At 46.0% G+C, this 20,935-nt stretch overlaps 1 protein-coding gene across 2 annotated transcripts in view; it reads left to right on the top strand.

The window, feature by feature from the left end:
• Window positions 1-20,935, top strand: part of SBK1 (SH3 domain binding kinase 1) — a 54,308-nt gene that overhangs the window by 19,779 nt on the left and 13,594 nt on the right. The window contains exon 1 of one of the 2 annotated variants that reach the window (XM_039349907.1): window positions 5,228-5,695. The exons of the other annotated variant lie outside the window; for it this stretch is intronic. The gene's annotated coding sequence lies outside the window, so the exon portion shown is untranslated. Of the gene's footprint in view, window positions 1-5,227; window positions 5,696-20,935 lie in introns of those variants that run through there. 2 annotated transcript variants of the gene reach the window in all.

Raw genomic sequence — 20,935 nt, 5'->3', positions numbered from 1 at the left:
ATCCAGTTTTGATGCGCCACAAGGATGGTGCTCTCTCTTCCTGCTCTTTGTTCCCAAGCAAAGGCCACACTTGGAATACTGCATCCAGTATTTACCACGATGTAAAGAAGATGTTGAGACTCTAGAAAGAGTGCAGAGAAGAGCCACAAAGATGATCAGGGGACTGGAGGCTAAAACATATAAGGCACGGTGGCTGGAATTGGGTATGTCTAGTTTAATGAAGAGAAGAATGAGGGGGGACATGAGAGCAGCTTTCCAACATCTCAGGGGCTGCCCCAAAGAAGAGGGAGTCAAGCTATTTTCCAAAGCACCTGAAGGCGGGACAAGAAGCAACGGATGGAAACTAATCAAGGAGAGAAGCAACCTAGAACTAAGGAGAAACTTCCTGACAATTGGAACAGTTAACCAGTGGAACAACCTGCCTCCATGCTGGCTGAGGAATTCTGGGAGTTGAAGTCCACAAATCATCAAAGGGCCAAGTTTGACGACCCCTGTTGCGATGCCGCCTGGAGACATTTCCCCTTAACAAAAACAAAGGCAGTCTTGAAGCATATCTTGGGGCACAAGTTACTGATCTAAAAGGAAATAGAAAAACGAGGAAGCCAAGAAGGGATTATTTTGTAAGTGAGCACAGCTGGCAACAACCCTCCCCAGGACAGCCTCTAAACCGCTGCTCCTGTTCATTATTGCTAACCGCCAAAGAGTGGAAGCCAGAACAAAAAAAATCCTGCCTTTCTCACTGAGCCAATTTCCTGACAAGAACAGCTTCCATTTTCTGCAGGTTTTTTTTTTTCACCCCAAATCTTTTGAACACCGCACAAAAGGTCAGAGGAACCTTTTGTACCAGCTCAGGAGATAGGAAGAGAGGAAAAAAAACCCTGCTCTTTTTCTTTTTAAAGCAGACCCCCTCCCTTAAAAGCACACCTCCGCATACACAAACGAGGCACTATAAATATTATTCGTCAGGCAAGCTGTGAGATCCTTCAGCTCTTTCTGAATAACGGAAATTTCTGAATGTGGCTGTCGGGGCTAAAAATAATTCAGATCCAGAAAGTAAATGGGCAGAAGTGTCAGGCACATAGCAGTGACATGCTCACAAGCATGTAAGGGAGTAAGGAAATGCAAAGCCAGACATCTCATCTCCCAGATGCTTGAAAGAGACGCCTTGGCGGAAGAGAAAGACTCTTATTTAGCCTTCGCTCCTTCAAAGACTTTGATTATATATGAGGAACGAGAGCCTGGATCAGATCCCCTTTTCACTTAATAAAAACAACCAGTGTTCCAATATCTCAGGGGCTGCCCCAAAGAAGAGGGAGTCAAGCTATTCTCCAAAGCGCCTGGAGGCAGGACAAGAAGCAACGGATGGAAACTAATCAAGGAGAGAAGCAACCTAGAACTGAGGAATTCTGGGAGTTGAAGTCCACAAGTCATAAAAGGGCCAAGTGTGAAGACCCCTGATCTACCTTGACTCACAGAAGGTTGATGGCTTCTGGTCAGGAGAAACTCAAGATTGAGTCAGCTACTGCTCCATAGGGAGCTGTCCATGGTGCTGTTTTGGATCTGAATGTGTAGTTAGGGCAGATCTTTGGGAGAAGAAAGACCAAGAGATGGTTGGCCTCTCTTTGCTTACTGCAGTGTTTCCCAAACTTGACAATTTTAAGGCATGTGGACTTCAACTCCCAGAATTCCACAGCCAGCAATGCTGGCTGTGGAATTCTGGGAGTTGAAGTCCACATGCCTTAAAATTGTCAAGTTTGGGAAACACTGGCTTACTGTATTGTACGCTTTATTTAGAGTCATTTTGGGCTAGCAATGAAGGCACCAAACCGGGACACTGTGAGTTCAAGTCCTGCCTTAGCCATGAAAGCCATCTGGGTAACATTGGGCCAATCACCAGGAGACCGTGAGTTCTAGTCCCGCTTTAGCCATGAAAACAGTCTGGGTGATCTTGGACCAGTTCTCCCCCCCCTCTCTTGGCCTAACTTGCTTCACAGGGTTGTTGCAGGGAAAACAGGAGGAAGGTATGTTGGATATGTTTGACACCTTGTGGTAAAGTAATAAAGGCAGGATATAAATAGCAGTAGCCCTTAGACTTATGTACCACTCCATAGTGCTTTACAGGGTCAGCATATTGCCCCCAACAATCAAACAATCAATATGAATATCCAGAAGTTCTGAGTGCTCCAACACTGGACATTTTTAAGAAGAGATTGGACAACCATTTGTCCAGAATGGTATAGGGTTTACTGCTTGTGCAGGGGGTTGGACTAGAAGACCTCCAAAGTTCCTTCCAACTTTGTTATTCTGTTATTCTGACCAAAAGTATCAAAAACAGCTGCAGGATACCCTGCCTTCTCAAGAAAGACAGTGGATGGGTTAATAACAGTATCAATAATAGAGTTGGAAGGGACCTTGGAGGTCTTCTAGTCCAACCCCCTGCTCAAGCAGGAAACCCTACACCATTTCACACAAGGGGTTGTCCAGTCTCTTCTTAAAAACTTCCAGTGTTGGAGCACCCACAGCTTCTGGAGGCAGGTTGTTCCACTGGTTAATTGTTCTAACTGTCAGGAAGTTTCTCCTTAGTTCTAGGTTGCTTCTCTCCTTGATCAGTTTCCACCCGTTGCTTCTTGTCCTGCCTTCAGGTGCTTTGGAGAATAGCTTGACTCCCTCTTCTTTGGGGCAGCCCCTGAGATACTGGAAGACTGCTGTCATGTTATATATTCCACTTTGTTCAGGCAAGCGGTTGGGAGAAAGGAGGGATGGTGATCATTGTGCTGTCATTTAAATCTCTACCTTGATCTGATGCCTCTTCCTTTGAAATCACATTGATGTTGACATAAAGAAGCCTGCCTTTATTTCTTAATTCACCATCTTGCTTTTTTTCTCTTGTTTCGTGTAATTGGAAAATCATCCAGTTCAAGGTCTGTGGTTTTGGGGGTGTATTTTTGGAGGGGAAGATAATGCTTTGCAAACGATGTGGATCTGAGGAGCTTCCGTGCCCAAAGGCAGTCTACCTCCCATCCACACGGCTGGGAAATTATAAACGGGTGGACTGCCTGCCTGGCGATAGCTATCCACTTGAAAAGAGGTTTTAATTCAGCTTTCATTTAAAATAAATGGATCCATTTCATAAGTAATGAAACATTGCAAAGTTAATGGGGCTGAGAAGCATGGGAAATAAAATACATGCATAAGAACAAGATGTTCCATAAATGCTTAGGTACTTCTTTTAAAGCAAGTCGCTCTTACTTTCCACAGTGATAGCAACACACACACACACACACACACACACACACTGCCAGGTCGTAGGGTCTCATTATGGCCCTATAGACATATACATTAAATAATGAGGAGGTGGTCAATGTGCACGCATAGTCTTAAAAAAAAATCAACTGAAGCAAGGACTTTTGTTTGGTGGCTTCAGCTAAACGATGCGACCAGGAAGTCAAAAAAGTCAAGATGGCACCCATAGATGACAACAGACATTCCAATTTATTGGATCGGATGGGGACTCTTCTGAGGTTAAGCCAGGGGTCTTCAAACTTGGCCCTTTTATGACTTGTGGACTTCAATTCCCAGAATTCCTCAGCCAGGCACGTGTGCCTGGCTGAGGAATTCTGGGAGTTGAAGTCCACAAGTCATAAAAGGGCCAAGTTTGAAGACCCCTGGTTAAGCCACGAAGGAGGCATTTTCTCCCAATAGAAAGATCTGTTTGTAACTCAAGATTGAACTGCAAAGTCCTTATTGCTCTACGAGCCTGGCTGTTGTTGTTGTTTTTTTTGCAGACGTTTCATTACCCAACTAGGTAACATCATCCGTTACTAATGAGAAAAGTAGTTAATATACTCATGATGTTACCTAGTTGGGTAATGAAACGTCTGCAAAAAAAATAACCGACGACCAAGTACAGAGGGCACGAAGGACTCCGCAGTTCAACCCTGGGACACAAATATTCTCTTCTATTGGGAGAAAATGCAAGAAAACAAACAACAAACAACGAAAGGCCCCAACACCTTTTCTCCTCTTTCTAAATATCCTCGTGGATCTTCCTTACAACCCCTCATTCATCCCCCTCTATCCCTGCCAGAATCTGGCTTGCAAAACAGAATCCTGAGGGGTTCTCTCTCCCTTTGCAGCCTTGAACTGCAAAACATTTAATTTAAGGTCTCACTGTCCTCTGGCAAAGACACCCCCCCTGGAGGGGGGGCGGCACCCTACCCCAAATGATTTTCCCTGGCTTGACCCATCTTGGGTGTGGGAGAATACCTATAGCAGTGATGGCGAACCTTTTAGTGACCGAGTGCCCAAACTGCAACCCAAAACCCACTTGTGCATCGTTGAGTGCCATGTAGGTGTGGCCCATTGGGTGGGTGTGGCCCATTGGGTGGGCGTGGCTGCAATGGTAACAGCAGACTGGGTGGGACTAAAAAGTTCAATGATCAATTCCAACTTTGCAAGTTCCTTTTTTTCCCCAGGAAAAGTTGAAATTGACTGATTGATTGAACTTTTTTTTTCTTTTTTGCGCACAGCGGCGGAGGCCTAAAGCGAAAAGGTTTATAAAACCCAGCTGAAGGCCTAGGCCTGGGGCGACGGCGTATGTGCCCACAGAGAGGGCTCTGAGTGCCACTTCTGGCACCCGTGCCATAGCTTCGCCACCACTGACCTACAGACATAGAAAAGCCAGCGGAGTGTGCGTGTGGGAAGCAACTGGATGAAATAAGGAGAATTTTCCTGAGAAGTTAGCACAATTAACCAGTGGAACGACTTGCCTCCAGAAGCTGTGGGCGCCCCACCACTGCAGGTTTTCCAGCAGAGAGACCGGACAACCATTTGTCTGAGGCTTTGAGCAGGGGGTTGGACTAGAAGACCTCCGGGGTCCCTTTCCACTCGCTTTTGTTCTGAAATCCAATTCCCAACGCTCGGAAGAGGCTCTCTGGTCTTCAGGGCCGCTGGTCTCCAAAGGGACGGGGGGGGGCGAAGTAGCAGCCTCCCCGGGCCCTCTCCCCCCCCCCATTCCCAACGCCTGGACGTGATGGGTGGGAGGGGGGGGGCAGGACCGGCGAGGAAACCGATCGGCTTTAAGACCCGGCGAGGGAAGCGGGCTTTCCGCGCAAAAACCAGGCGCGGAGGGAGGCAGCCAGGAGCCCCGCTCGTCTCTCGCCAGCCGCGCGCAGAGGCAGAAGACCCGGGAAGGGGGATCGGCTAAAGAGGGGGACCCGCTGCACCCAGGGACCCCCCCTTCCTCCCTCCCTCCCGCTCTGGGCTTGTGTGCATCTGTCTGTCTGCCTCTTCCACCGCCCCCCCTCCGCCGCCCCCCTCCCCGGGTGTGCAAGGTGCGCGTGCATGCGTGCGGCTCTCTCTCTCTCTCTCTCTCTCTGCCTCTCGCCCGCTTTGCAACGATGTGTGCGCGCCCCGCGGGCTGCAACCCCAGCAGGCGACGATGGAGCCGCTGAAGAGGGGCGATCGCCGCTCCTCCTCCTCCTCCTCCTCCCCCTCCCCCGGCAGGGGTCCCCGGCTCGCCTGCCTACCCCCCCTCGCCCTGCATCGCCTCGGCCGGCCCGCCTCGGGAGCCCAGGGGGACCCTCGTGCGCCGCGGGGCTCCGGGGAACCAGATCCGAGCCTCTCCGCCCCTCGCCCGGCCAGCCTTTGCTGAGGTCGCAGTCCCTGCCTCGCTCCGGAGCTCCCGTCCAGACAGGTGTGTCTGGGCAAGCCCTTGGGGTGCAGCGGGGTGGGTAAGGGGGGGGCTACACCGGGCGGGCGCGCAGCCTGGGCAGCAGGGATGCGGGATAACGGGGCAGGCAGCGGGGCAGGGGCGCGAGGAATTGGGGGGGGGGAGGCGTTGGGGGCACTAGAGCGATCCCACCCGGGGAAGGGGCTTTGCGCGGAGGGAGGGGCGTGGAAGCCACGGGTCTGACAAAAGAGGCGAGGATGCAAAGAGCTGGGAGGGGTCCTATCGAGAGAGCAGGGATGGGGGGGGGGGGTTATGCATGCACGCAGAATATTGGGTCTGGGTCCTGCAGTGGTGCCGATGTGGGGGGGTGGGTGGGAGAGACATGCTTGCCACGGCCCAGCCCCCCTCCCCTCTCTGCATCCGGCTTGCAAAAGGTGATCGCGCCGTGCAATGGGACTGACGGGGGGGCGGGAAGCGGGAAGGGGGGGCGGCGAAGGAAAGAGCGGTTGGCCAAGCCCAAGTCGCGTCGGGCTGGGCGCCTTGGGCACAAAGCGCGGCTGGAACAATAGAGCTGCTTCCATCGCGCCCCCCCCCTCACTTCTTCCCCACCTGCAGCGGCCAGAAAGGCAGCCCCCCCTCCTCTAGCGAGTCTGCAGCAGAGAACCACGGGGGGGGGGGAGAGGAGGAAAGAGGCGAGTAGGGGCGAGGGTTCCCAGAGCAAGGTCAGCGCGTTCTTTGTCTCCTCGCCCCGTGTGAACGGAAGTGTCGGGTGTGTGTGTGTGTGTGTGTGTGTGTGTGTGTGTGTGTGTGTGTGTGTATCTTCTTAAGGGCCGACAAAAGCATCGGGCGCCTCCACGCCCAAGGCTGGCCGCGGGACTTTGGGTTTCTTTGCTGTCCGCATAGCTTACAACCAGCTCACCTGGGACTCCCTCGCTTGCAGAAGGATAACCGTAGTATTCGTGTGCACGGTTCCATCCGTGGACACGTGGCTTGGTCTTGCCAGAGCCTCTTTGGGGACAATGGCAGGAAAAAATGCCAGGGGGGTGTTGAAGGGGAGGGGGGGGGAAGAGAAGGCCAGCCCTCTTGTTTTCCTTAAATTTAGGGCGCAAAAGCTCTCTCCCTGCTCTTTGTGTCTCCCCCTTTTCAACACTAGCTGCTTGGGGAGGGTGTCTGCCAAGCCATGATTAACTGGGCCACAGTTGCCAGGCTTAATCTAGATGCCTGGGCCCACCCAACACCTTGAATAAGAAAGTTAAAGATCTGTATGGGAGAGGAAGTTTTGCTAATTTTAACCTTGGTTAGGCGTGTTTTTTTCTTCTTCTCCTGGTTTGGATGCTGTGCAAATATGTCTGCTGGTGGTAGTTTAGGGCTGTTGTGTGCTGTGCAAACTTTAAAAGTGGGAAAATGCCATAGGAGGGTTAAACTAGCCAATTTAAAGGCACAAACTGCCCAGATTCCTTGTAGCCTAGTATCGTGGTCAAACCTAGTCTGTAGGTCAGTGTTTGCTTGGAGAGGCAAGCCCTTTCAGCCAATATTTGTTCTCTCTCTCTCTCTCTCTCTCTCTCTCTCTCTCATGGTTAAATAAGGGCCGGTGTTGTCCCACACTGTGGGCTAAAATGTGAAAGGTTTGTGGCTTGTTTAATATACAGGTAATCCTCGACTTACAACTGTTCATTTAGTGGCCATTCAAAGTTACAATGGCGCTGAAATAAGTGACTTATGACCGTTTTTCACACTTGCGGCCACAGCACCCCCATAATCGTGTGGTCAAAATTTGGAGGCTTGGCAACTGACTGGTACTTATGATGCTTACAGGGTCCCAGGATCACGGGATCCTCCTTTTGCGAGCTTGTGACAGGCAAAGTCAATGGGGAAGCCAGATTCACTTCACACTCGTGTGACTAACATAACAAGTGCAGTGGTTGGCTCAACAGCTATGTTGAGAAAAGTTCTAAAATGTGACCAAACTCACTGAACCAGGTCTCGCTTAGGAACAGAAAGTTTGCACTCAATTGTGGTCATATGTTGAGGACTACCTGTGTGAGCAGTCACTTAGTGACCGTTTGAAGTTACAATGGATCAATCTAGGTTCCAACAGTCAGCGACACCCCACCCCTTTGGGTCATAAGACTGAAATTTGCTTGTTTGGCAACCAGTTTTGGTCACCACGATGTAAAAAAGATGTTGAGACTCTAGAAAAAGTACAGAGAAGAGCAACAAAGATGATTAGGGGACTGGAGGCTGAAACATGTAAGGAACGGCTGCTGGAATTGGGTATGTCTAGTTTAATGACGAGAAGAACGAGGAGGGACATGATAGCAGCCTTCCAGTATCTCAGGGGCTGCCCCAAAGAAGAGGGAGTCAAGCTATTCTCCAAAGCGCCTGAAGGCAGGACAAGAAGCAACAGATGGAAACTAACCAAAGAGAGAAGCAACTTGGAATTAAGGAGAAACTTCCTGACAGTTAGAACAATTAACCAGGGGAACAACCTGCCTCCAGAAGTGGTGAATGCTCCAACACTGGAAGTTTTTAAGAAGAAACTGGACAGCCATTTGTCCGAAATGGTGTAGGATTTCCTGCCTGAGCAGGGGGTTGGACTAGATGTCCTCCAAGATCCCTTCCAACTTTATCATTATTACTATTATTATTATTATCCAGTGGAACAACCTGCCTCCAGAAGCGGTGAATACTCCAACACTGGAAGTTTTTAAGAAGAGACTGGACAGCCATTTGTCTGAAATGGTATAAGGTTTCCTGCCTGAGCAGGGGGTTGGACTCGATGACCTCCAAGGTCCCTTCCAATTTTATTATTCTTATTCTTATTAAATACACAGGTATAGAATTGGCAGGATCTGGCTCAAAAATAGTAACTGTGAAAGGGAAGTAAGTGTTCTAGTAGTGGACCACCCCTTAAATATGAGCCAGCAATGTGCCGCAGTTGCCAAAAAAGCCAACACAGTGCTAGGCTGCCTTAACAGAAGGATAGAATCAAGATCACCGGAAGTGATAGCACCACTTTATACTGCACTGGTGAGGCCACCCTTGGAAAACTGGGTCCAGTTCTGTTCGCCAGGATACAAAGAAGATGCTGAGATGCTAGGAAGAGTCCAAAGAAGATCAACAAACACAACCAGGGGTCTGGAGGCTAAGCTTCGTGATGAATGGTTAAAGGAACTAGGGATGTCTAGCTTATGAAAGAGAAGGACTAGGGATGACATGATAGCAATCTTCTAGTAGTTGAGGGGCTATCGCAGAGAAGAGAAGGTTGACTTTTACTCTCCGAAGCACCGGAGGGCAAAACAAAACATAATTTGTGGAAGCTTGTTAAGGAGAGATCTAACCCAGAAGGAGGAATTTTCTGCCACCGAGAACAATTAATCAATGGAACAGCTCGCCTTCCAGAATTGTGGGTGCTCCATCACTGGAGGTTTTCAGGAAATAGACTGGACAACCATTTGACCAAGATGGTGTAAGGTCTCTTGCCTTGGGCAAGGGGGTGGACTAGAAGACCCCCAAGGTCCCTTCCAGCCCTATGCTTCTACGTCCAGCTTGCTATTTGTCCCTCTTCCTTTTGACGTCTTTGTTAAAGGATAGGTTCAGTGGCAGACAGTTCCAAACTTCCTGCAGGAGACGGGTGTCACCCGTTCCTTTTCCCACCCCCTTCTTTCTCCAGATCTTTAGGAACTCCTTGGATTAAGGTTCTCTGTTTGTATTTGACTGTGATGAATAACAGCAGGACATTTGTTGATGGCCGGTGGCAGTTTGGAAAGGATCCGTCTCCCTTTATTCCAACAACATGTCCCAGCCTTTTTTCTGGTTTTCCCACAGGGAAAGGAAGGGGCTGTCAGCATTCTCCCACAGAACGCCAGCTGATGTTGCACAGAAGGGTTAAAGGAATCAAGGTTTACCGAAGTCACACAAACTCTGGTGTCCCACCACCTATTCGGGCCCCAAACTAGCCCCACCTGATCTTTAACCCAGCCTATTATGCAAACTCAGCCATCGTTTGTGCCTGAGACAAAATCGATCTTCGGTTGTCTCAATGCTACTTAGGAGCAATTTTTCTTCTCCCCTTTAATGCCTTCTCATCGCTTCGGAAGCTCCCTTCGGAGCGGTCTTGTCTACCTAATCCCTCATTTTTGCTCTCTCATCTTCCAGAGACTGGACTGTCACTCCCAGTTGCCAGGCAGGTTGGTTGATGGAAATGTTGTATAAGAATTACGGGATTAGTAGTGTTTTACTTAAATTACAGGTAGACCCCAATTGAGCCCCAAATTTCCAGTGCCAAGCAAGACAGTTGTTAAGTGAGTTTTGCCCCACTTTACGACCTTTCTTGCCAAAGTTGTTAAGTGGATCACTGCAGCTGTAACATGGTGGTTAAGTGAATCTGGCTTCCCCATTGACTCTGTTTGTCAAAAGGTCGCCAAAGGTGATCACATGACCCCGGGACACTGCAATAAATATGAGTCAATTGCCAAGCATTCAAGTTTTGATCATGTGACCACGGGGATGCTGCAACGGCCATAAGTGTGAAAAACGGCCATAAGTCCCTTTTTTCAGTACCTTTGTGACCTCAAACGTCATTAAATGAACTATTGTAAGGGCACCAATAGCAAAAGAGGTGGTGGGAGGTGAATGCTCCAACACTGGAAGTTTTTAAGAAGAGACTGGACAACCATCTGTCCGAAATGGCATAGGGTTTCCTGCCTGAGCAGGGGGTTGGACTCGATGACCTCCAAGGTCCCTTCCAACTTTATTATTATTATTATTAAATGTTCACCTTAAATAACTTAGGGAGAGAAAAATAGGTGAATTTCCTGCATCCACTTGCAATTGACTAGGGCCTTGGCCAACATCAGCCAAACGATTATTGAGAGCAGATGACTTCCTGGAGCCCCCAGGAAGGTGCTTCAGAAATTCTGGATATTCGCTTCAGCCCACTTTCCTGCAAGACAGTGCCCAGGTTCTCTGGTGTAGTGGCAAAGATAGCTTGCTTTGGCCCACTTTGTATGCCACAAGCATGGTCAAAGTCCAACTTTACCCCAGACGTGCTCTGCAAACTATGATCTCTAACCCAAAGACTACCTTGCTAGTTGTTGCCAGGATCCCATTAACGAGGAGAAACATGCCGTGGACTGACACTCAGTTAAAATATTGGCAGTAGTTATCTTAACCTGGAGAAATGTGGGTTTCTCTTAAAAAGAGGTGGGTTGGACTTTGGAGATATTTGGAGGACAACTTTGAAGGTTCTGCAGTGGCAGCTTCAGTTCCTGGTACAAACAAGCTGAATAGAATAGAATGGAATGGAATGGAATGGAATAGAATAGAATAGAATAGAATAGAATAGAATAGAATAGAATAGAATAGAATAGAATAGAATAGAATAGGGAATGGAATAGAGAATGGAATGGAATGCAGAATGGAATGGAACAGAACAGGAATAGAATAGAATAGAATAGAATAGAATAGAATAGAATAGAATAGAATAGAATAGAATAGGGAATGGAATAGAGAATGGAATGGAATGCAGAATGGAATGGAACAGAACAGGAATAGAATAGAATAGAATAGAATAGAATAGAATAGAATAGAATAGAATAGAATAGAATAGAATAGGGGCTGGAAGGAACCTTGGAGGTCTTCTAGACCAGTCCCCCGCTCAAGCAGGAGAACCTACGCCATCTCAGACAGGTGAATGTCAAGTCTCTTCTTAAAAATCTCCAGTGATGGAGCACCCACAATTTCTGGGGGAAAGCTGTTCCACTGGTTGATTGTCCTCACTATCAGGAAGTTTCTCCTTAATTCCAGGTTGCTTCTCTCCTTGATCAGTTTCCAACCATTGTTTCTCGTCCTTCCCTCTGGTGCTCTGGTGAACAACCTGACCCCCTCTGCCTTGTGGCAGCCCCTCAGATACTGGAAGACTGCTATCATGTCTCCCCTATTTCTTCTTTACTTTAGACTGGCCAAACCCAAGTCCCGCAGCCGTTCTTCGTATGTTTTAGCCTCCAGGCCTTTGGTCATCTTAGCTGCTCTTCTCTGAATTTTTTCCAAACTCTCAACATCTAAGTAGTCTTGTCTACTTCCTGCGCAAACTTATAGCTCAGTTGGGTGCTGGTTTTACAATGGCCAGTCAGAAACCTCAGCCAGTACGTACGTAAATTGTGAGACCAAGTTACAGGTAATTCTTGACTTACAACAGTTTGTGTAGTGACCACTTGAAGTTACAACGGCACTGTACAAAGTAACTTATGACCGTTTTTCACACCTACGGCCGCTGCAGTGTCCCCGTGGTCACGTGATCCAAATTGAGAGGGCAACTGGCGCGTATTTATGGCAGTTGCAGTGTCCCAAGGTCATGTGATCACCTATTGTGACCCTCTGACAAGCAAAGTTTCTAGACTTGTGGCTGAAATTGTGTGACCAATTTATCGTGTCGGTTGCGTAGGGCACAGAGAGCAAGAAGATTTTTTTTTTCAACGATAGGATGAGATCTTTGGCCAACTGCTTCTTGGTGTTTCACCAAGCAGGCAAGATTGTTTTTAAAAAATAGCCAATTCTCACTGATGGTTGTGTTAATATTGATCAACTGCGTTTGGTTGCTTCGTCCAGCTGGCTGAAAATGTCCTTCTTTTTAAACAACGATTTGCCGTTTTTTTATATTTTTGCGATGCACTTTTAGCACTGATTATTCCTTTTATAGGAAAAGCAGGATGTTCTTAAATACATGCATGGTTTTAAATGCTCAGAAGATAAATCTGGGAAAGCTTATTTAGCTTTGCAGATTAGTGCTAAACCTGTGGGTGATGGGAGAATGTTACTCAAATGCCTAATATTCTGCACGGAGCTCCTGTAAGTGCTCAGTACGTTCAGTTTTACAACACCCTTGTAAAATAGGCTAATGTGGTCTCTCCGTTGCATGTTGAGAGTTGATAGACTTAGATCAGTGGTTCTCAACCTTTTTAATGCTGCAACCCTCAACCAGTCGTAAGTCGAGGACTACTCAACTGGTGCAGCACCATTTGCAGAATGGGACTTTTGGCGGGCTCAGCAGGGCAGAGACAGCCTGGACAATTCCTATTGGCTTTTGAAAGCCAATAGAATTAGACTCTATTCAAGAGAGTCTATTCTATTGGCTTTCAAAAGCCAATAGAATAAAAGGGAGTAGCACAGCTAAGGAAAAGGGGGAAAAAATGGCGGACTGCGTTGTTTGGCGACCCCCGTGAAATGGTCGTTCGACCCCAAATGGGGTCCCGACCCACAGGTTGAGAACCACTGGGTTAGATACTCATATCCAGCTTTTGTCCAGACAGTTTCCCAGCCAGGTACCTGCTCCAACCACATCCCTGGTTAACAAAATGTAGGAAACCTAAGGCAGTGTGGCAAGGAATTTAAGGAACTGTAGTTCCAACCCACACATCTGCACAAGAGCAAGGAGGAGGCAGGTACTTTAAAAAGCTTGTTGGAGCACTTCAGTTAATGGTTGAGTTTAACTATGATCATGGGTTTCTAGATTCTAGGATAGGGGTCCTCAAATGTGGCCCTCTTATGACTTGTGGACTTCAACTCCCAGAATTCCTCAGCCAGGCACGCCAAGTCGGAAGACCCCTGTTCTAGGAGCTAGGATGCAAGGGTAGGCAACCTTGACTCTTTTATGACTTGTGGACTTCAACGCTCAGAATTCCTGAGTCAGCATGGCTGGTTCAGGAATTCTGGGGATTGAAGTCCACAAGTCACAAAAGAGCCAAGGTTGCCTACCCCTGAGCTAGGTAATACTTCTCCTCAAAAGTGGAGGAAGGACCTTCATTGATGTATCAGTGCATGATGTATCAGGGGATGGGACCAAAGAAAAGTGGATGGGGCCAAATGAACGTGGAGCCTGAGAAGAAACCAGCAAGCCCTCTTTCTCATTCATTACACCAAAGTTGGAGGGGGGGGAACTCATCATATGTTTGGCATAACTTCCTCCACTACATCAGGTCTACTGTCCCTGTTCTGAAGGTCAAAACTCTTCTTTGAAGAATAGGCCAGGTGGTGCTCTAATCCAGCAGACCTTACCAGGACAACAGCCAAATGAATTTGCTTCCGTTATCTCACTGCAGTTACACTTGAACTGTTCATTAAGGCTAACACTGATTACTGTACTCTTTGTGGATTTAATTCTTTCCCCTCTGCCACAGTAAACATTCAATTTCAGTGGAAATTTCCAGGAAGGATCAAGTTGTCCATATGTGCTCTGTTGGCTATTTGTGTCTTGATTTTAGACTAAGGTCAAAGAGAGTCTCCTTTAGTCAAGGTCAACTTCTGGTGGCTTCACCAGAAGATCTGTGGCGTTTCCTGGGCAGAGGGGATTTCCCCTAATGTCGATATGGAGATTCTCAGTCATCCAAGCCATGATTGTCTCAAAGGTCTTTCTTTTTGAAGAGGCAAGCTGGACTTACTTGTTTTTTTCTTTGAAGACGTTTCGCTTCTTGGATGAGAAGCAAAACGTCTTCAAAGAAAAAAAGTCCAGTTGCCTCTTCAAACAGCACCTTTGAGATGATTTCCCATAATGTTCTTTGAAGATTTTTAATGTTGTACTTCTCTTTCTAGCCTGCAGCCCTAGGATCTCCTGGTAATCTCCCACCAAGTGGAGTGCAGCACAGCTTTCTTTCTGGAGATCAGCCAAGATCTTCATGATGCTGATGCTGCTAGCTGAGGACAGGAGCCCTAGCTAGTCCGTCTTAAACAGAAAAAAGAGGCTAAATTGTATGATGGTTTGGAATCCAGCCCATTATCTGATGGAAATTGCCAGCGTAAAATAATGCTCTGATTTCTGAAAACTCTTTTATTTTAAAGATTCTCAAAACGTTCTTCAAACTCTCCATGTTTCCTCCTGCTCCTGACCAAACTCCACTGGATGACTATGATAATTGTCAAATTGCTGATAATTTGCTGCCCTCTATGATTCCTAAATCAACCACGTTGCTTTGCCTAATGCTAAATATAATCTCACTCTGGTGACGTGCGTGGCATTCAATGTTTCTTTTACAATTCAAGGTGTCTAGATCTAAAGATGCTTCCATTCATCTCTCTCTGGCTATTGACAATCACCGCTAGAGTTTCTCAATTCTAGGGATGACGCCTCTTAATAACCAACTAGATGTTGGTGCTAATTCTCTTGCTGGTTATGACTGCCCCCAAGGCTATTCCAGGCACGGTCTCACACTGTCCCACCTACATTTCACAGGCCCAGAAAAAATGAAATGCTAGAAAGCTTAGCATGAACACACCACCGCATTTAGCAAAGTGGAGGAAGAACACATAAGGGCAGGGAAGAGTGACACTAATCTGGGGATCCTGCAACCATCATAAATATGAACCAGTTGCCACGCACCCAAATCTTGGTCAGGTGAAGATACTGAGGATACTGCATTGGTCATAAGTGTGAAAAACGGTCATAAGTCAACGATGTTGTAACTTTGAAGGGTCACTAAATAAAGTGTTGTATATTGAGGACTACTTGCATCTAGAAGATTTCCTGAAATGTTTTTTCACCAAGCTTGGGAAAAGGAGACCCTCTTTAAAACCTCTGCAGGTTTAAAACAGGATGGGGTGAAGGGTCACCTACATCTTTTGTTCACCTGAGGCCGATGAACAAGAGAACAAAAACATTTCCACCCAGTGAACTGAGAGCTAAATGGAGTCCAAAATATGAAGCGACTTAGCTGTCAAGAGCCGTTTCCTGAAAGAGAAGTTTTTATTAGAATCCTATCACTGACACCCACACCAGCATTCAGCAAACCGTGGCTTAGCAAAGAGGGCCTCAGTTCCTGCCCACAAATCAGTCATCTCTCTCTCTCTCTCTCATTTTGCAAGGGGGGGAGACATTCGGAGAAGTTATTTTCAGAAATGTGAAATTCTTTTGTATTTACTGATTTTGAGGCCTCTCCATTCTACCTTTGGGCTATTTGAAGAAACTCAGCAGACTGAGGCAGAAAATAATAGAGTGGGATAACAGGGATTAGCCGAAAAGAAAAGAACAAAAAAACAGCGACAAGAAGAAACAGCTCACCACATCATAAAAAGCACATCACTCATTCCAGAGCCATAAAGTCTTCCCGTGGAACATAAAGGAGAATGCGGTTTCCCCCGTGCTTCTCTCTGCAGATCTTTCGATGCTCCTGTTCGACTTAGAACACTAAAGCCACCTCTGCAAAAATCTGCTGTTATCGAGACTGAATGCGCTTCCTTCCAAAATTGCCAGAGTCCTTGCGTGATTAATGGAAACGGGCACCAGTTTAGTTGAAACAGAAATAGAATCATAAGGCTGAATGGGACCTTGGAGGTCTTCTAGTCTAACACCTCACCCAAGGCAGGAGATCCTATACCAGGGGTCTTCAAACTTGGCCCTTTTATGACTTGTGGACTTCAACTCCCAGAATAAAAGGGCCAAGTTTGAAGACCCCTGCTGTATACCATCCTGTTCAAATAGTTGTCCAGTCTATTTTTTTAAAAACCTCCAGTGATGGAGCCCCCACAAATCCAGGAGGCAAGCTATTCCACAGATTAATTGTTCTCAGAAAAAATTCTCCTTACTTCTAGGTTGGGTTTCTCTTTAAAAAGCTTCCATCTATTACTTCTTGTCCTACTCTCAGGTGCTGTGGAGAATAAGTTAACCCCTTCTTCTTGTGACAGCCTCTCAATTACTGGAAGACAACTTATCCTGTCACCTCTAATCCTTCTCTATAATAAGCTAGACATTCCTAATTCCCATAACCATTCATCATACAGTTTAGCCTCCATCCCTGATTGCCTTTGTTGCCCTTCTCTGCACACTTTCTAGGACGTCCGGCATCTTTTTCTGTATCGTGGCGAACAGAACTGGATGCAGTATTCCAGGTGTGGCCTCACTGGTGTGGCATAGAGCCACGCCATCACTTCCTGTGACTTTGGTGCTATCCCTCTGTTGATGCAGCTTAGGACTGTGTTGGTCATTTTGGCACCTTAGTTTCAATTTTCCCAGGTAGATAAGGCAAGGCAGAAGTCCAGATAAGCTAACTCTACTTTATTGCAAAGCCGCATTAGCAGAAATTTGCAGGTCCGAAAGTACCAATCTCCCACTGTCTCTTTTTACAGCCTGAGAAGTTAGGGCGGATCTTTTTAAAAAATTCTTGCTCTGCCCCTTATGCAGCTAGGGGCTCCCCTTCTCTTATTGGATTGTTCCCTAGACAGCATCTCTCCTCCCTCCATCTCCCAAGGTCATTTACGTATATCATTACAGGTTAGCACCCTGTGGCCTGAACCCAATCCTCCTGCTCAATTTTTTAGCTATATAAACTAAAAAAAAACAAAACCCTGTAATTAGTAATAGTAATAGTAGTAAAGTTGGAAGGGACCTTGGAGGTCATCTAGTCCAACCCCCTGCTCAGGCAGGAAACCCTACACCATTTTGGACAAATGGCTGTCCAGTCTCTTCTTAAAAACTTCCAGTGTTGGAGCATTTACTGCTTCTGGAGGCAGGCTGTTCCACTGATTAATTGTTCTCACTGTCAGGAAGTTTCTCCTTAGTTCTAGGTTGCTTCTCTCCTTGATTAGTTTCCACCCGTTGCTTCTTGTCCTGCCTTCAGGTGCTTTGGAAAATAGCTTGATTCCCTCTTCTTTATGGCAGCCCCTGAGATATTGGAATACTGCTATCATGTCCCCCCCTTGTCCTTCTCTTTGTTAAACTAGACATACCCAATTCTAGCAACCTTCCTATAAATATCAGAAGTGGGAAAACAAATGTGTGAACGATTCTGCAGAGGTTGAAATGCTTTTCTTTCAAAGCAACCATTAACTCCCACAAATTCGGGATGGGGGGCTTTGCTATCTTCCTGAGTGATGGTGGGGCTCACCAGCCACACCCATGCAGCCTTTGTAGGCTTATTTTTTTTTTTAAAAAAAAAAACCCTTTGCCCTTCAAACTAAAACACAACACAATTGTCCATCTCTGCTTTAAGTCATAGTTGGCTGGTTTTACCGAACACACATTAATGCAGGGTGTATAAATCATAATGTTTTGGATCAAATCAGAGAAGGAAATCATTCATTTTAAGGGTTGGGTTAGCATAGCCCACTGCAGTGCTCAGACTAGGGGAATTGGATGCAGGAAATAAAACACCAACTCGCATTTTCCTGGGGATAAAAAAATTGGATTTGATCTCTGGATTTGCTTCATTAAACCGACACTCTCAAGGATGGACGCATCTTAAATCTTTCCCCCCCCCCTTCCTTCTTTTTCATGATTTCTGATATATATTGGTGTGGTTTTTTTCTACCACCACCGAACTATTTTAATTTTCCAATTGTACTATGCAGGGTGCAGAAGGGGGAGTATTTACTGAAGTCCCCCTGGAATGTATTTACTTAGGAATCTGCAGTTAGGAAATTAAATTAAGAAATACGAGCATTGAAGTTTTACTTGATTAATTGCCAGGGAAGAAAGTTGAGATCCAGATTGACTTTCATTTGAAACTTTGGACATTCTGGTTCAGAGAAACAAAACCAAGTAAAGTAAAGAATACAAATTGAAGCATTTTTTTAAAAAAAAAGGGGGGGGCTGGAACAGCCTTGCCTTCTCCCACCCTCCCAAATTAAATTTCATACAAATACGAAGTATTTGCCAGTCTGAATCAGATAATTTCCTTCATACATACTTCCATGCAAAGTTTCACCTCAAATCTTATGTTTCAACCGAACGAAGGAGGGATGTCCAAATTTTAGCACCTCCAGCATTCACTATGTCCTTGTTTTAATTCTGTAAACAACTGCCCTTAATCAAGCATTAAGATTTGCTGAAAGGTTGTGTTTAACATTGTACCATACTGAAGACTCTATCAGCTTCTGTTCTCTGGGGGATTCCTTGAAAAATATAGAGACCTGTTGAAAAGACTGCTTAAACTTTTGCAAACGACTGCAGTTTTCCTTTACTAGTTTAGAGGTCCCCAGCCTTTTGGGCACCAGGGACTGGTTACGTGGAGAGAGGTTTTTCCACGGACCAGAGGGTGCGTGGTTTTGTGTGCTGCCTGCATCCCACGGATGGGGCTTTGCTTGTTCATGCGGACTGGTTGCTGGCATGCTGTGGCCTGCTACCGGTCCATGGACCGGGGGTTGGGGACCCCTGTACTAGTTCTTTCAGCAGTGCAGGATCAATATTCCTGATTGTTAAGATACTTGATCCCTTCCACCAATGATCCTGTCTTCCTGAGCACAAAGAATATTAGGAAGAATGGGAGGAAAAGAAAAAGAGAGCAAAGGAAACAGCTGATAAATGTCTGTCTCTGAAACTACCTCTTTCCATGGCAGATTTTCAATCTGCTAATTTAAAGAGGTAGGCAGGCATTTAAAAGCGACTCACCGACTAATTTTCTATGGAGAGTCTCAATCATCTAGCCCATGTTTTGTCCCACAAGTGTTTTTTTTCCAAAAGGCAACTGGACTTTCTTGAGTTTTTTTTTTCCTTTGAAAATGTTTCACTTCTCATCCCAGAAGCATCTTCAGTTCTAACTGGAAAACAAAAACAAAAACAAGAAAGTCCAGTTGCCTTTTGTTAAAAGCACCTTCGGGATGAGTCTCAGAGTACCTGTATAGCTTAAAAAGAAAGAGACCACCTGTGTGACAAAGGTGCTCATGTTTGATGGGTAGCTACAAACTAGCTTCAGGTCTATAAGCCTGGAGGAGTGGACAGTCCTTTAAATAAAAATTATCTTGAAGTACAAGGCTTGCAGGCATTTGGATAAGTGGGAAGAAGGAACTTCTCTCTCCATTTTAGGGAAAAAAAACTAGCAACACATTACTTGTTCACACAACAGTCTAGGTCAGATTAAAGTGGGGTCAATTCTCCTAGCATCATGTGTGAATAGGAGACCGCCTTAAGCCACAACAATGTCTTATTTCTCTTGGCAGACTATACAGGCAATATTTGTTTTAAATGCACGTAATGGGTTGAAGTTCCCGGTTTCAGAAAATTACATGTATCTTTCCACTTATGCTTAGAATGGCCTTCGACAAACTATCTTAAACTTCTTCCAAATTGCAAGACAGGCAATTCTTTTCCAGCAGATTTACTCCAGAGTAAATGCTTCTTGTTCCCAGGTAAGGCTGCAGAGAATTAATCATCCCTCAAAGGCAGATGATTAAGTCAATATGTTTTTTTGCACAATGCCTTCTAGTTTTAGATGATAAATAAATCTTAATTTAAACAGAAGAGCTGACCTTTGAAACACGTAGGATAACATGACTAAGAATAGGAAACAAGCTAATCCGCTTCCATGCAACAGCTCCAGAATACAGGTAGTCCTCAATTTATGACCACAACTGAGCCCAAAATTTATATCGCTAGGTGAGCTTGGCCCCATTTTATGACCTTTCTTGCCACAGCTGCAGTCATCATAAATATGAGTCAGCTGCCAATTTTGAATTTTCATCATGTGACCATGGGGATGCTGCATAACTATCATAAGTGTGAAGAATGGTTGTAAGTACTTTTTTTTCAGTGCCGTTGTAACTTTGAACGGTCCCTAAATAAACTGTTATAAACTGAGGATTACCGTATTCTCTGATTTGGTGTTAGCCAGTGGTGGAGGGTTCCACAGGTTAAATGGAAACCGTGCTGCCCTACCAATCTTCCCTATTCTGGTTGTACCCATAAGGTCACCATGGTTGACTCTATTTGTGCAAGCTATGGTTTATCCACCCTGCAAGCAACTAACTATCTCATGTTTAATGCATTGGTTAAACTAGGTCATATGTTGAGCCATCCTACTGTGGCTTGTTGGGTTTTGACTTTACATAGTAGGGGAATGAAGCCAGAGCAGATTAGCGGTTTGTGCAAATACAACCAATTAAATTAAAAAGCTTGCTTGTCCCAATAATCCATGTTAAAATCTGGGGCTCATACAGGATGCTCAGACTGGCTTTGCGAACAGCTGTGCTTATCTGGTTTTCAGTAGCAACCGAAGCATTAAGCTTATCTCAAGGTCCTAAATCCAGTCCAAGCAACACGCATGTAAAGGTGATCTTGCCAGTATCCAAGGGGGGGGGGGAGAGCAAAAGGATGAATCCAAGAGGAAAATTCCATGACTAACTCTAGGAGCAAGGAAATGCTCTAAGCCAGACGCATCCAACCTTGGGAACTTTTAAGACTTATGGACTTCAACTCCCAGAATTCCCCAGCCAGCTTCCTCTTGCAGGTGACTCTTGAGGAAGGCTTCCAGTTCCAGTTGGTTCTCTTCCTTCTGCTGCTCT

Source organism: Crotalus tigris, unplaced genomic scaffold (genome assembly GCF_016545835.1).
Source record: "Crotalus tigris isolate CLP2741 ecotype Arizona unplaced genomic scaffold, ASM1654583v1 scf7180000018301.7375997, whole genome shotgun sequence".
NCBI classification, from domain to species: domain Eukaryota; kingdom Metazoa; phylum Chordata; class Lepidosauria; order Squamata; family Viperidae; genus Crotalus; species Crotalus tigris.
Note: the sequence above shows the minus strand (reverse complement) of the source record. Positions and strands in the feature narration are given on the sequence as shown.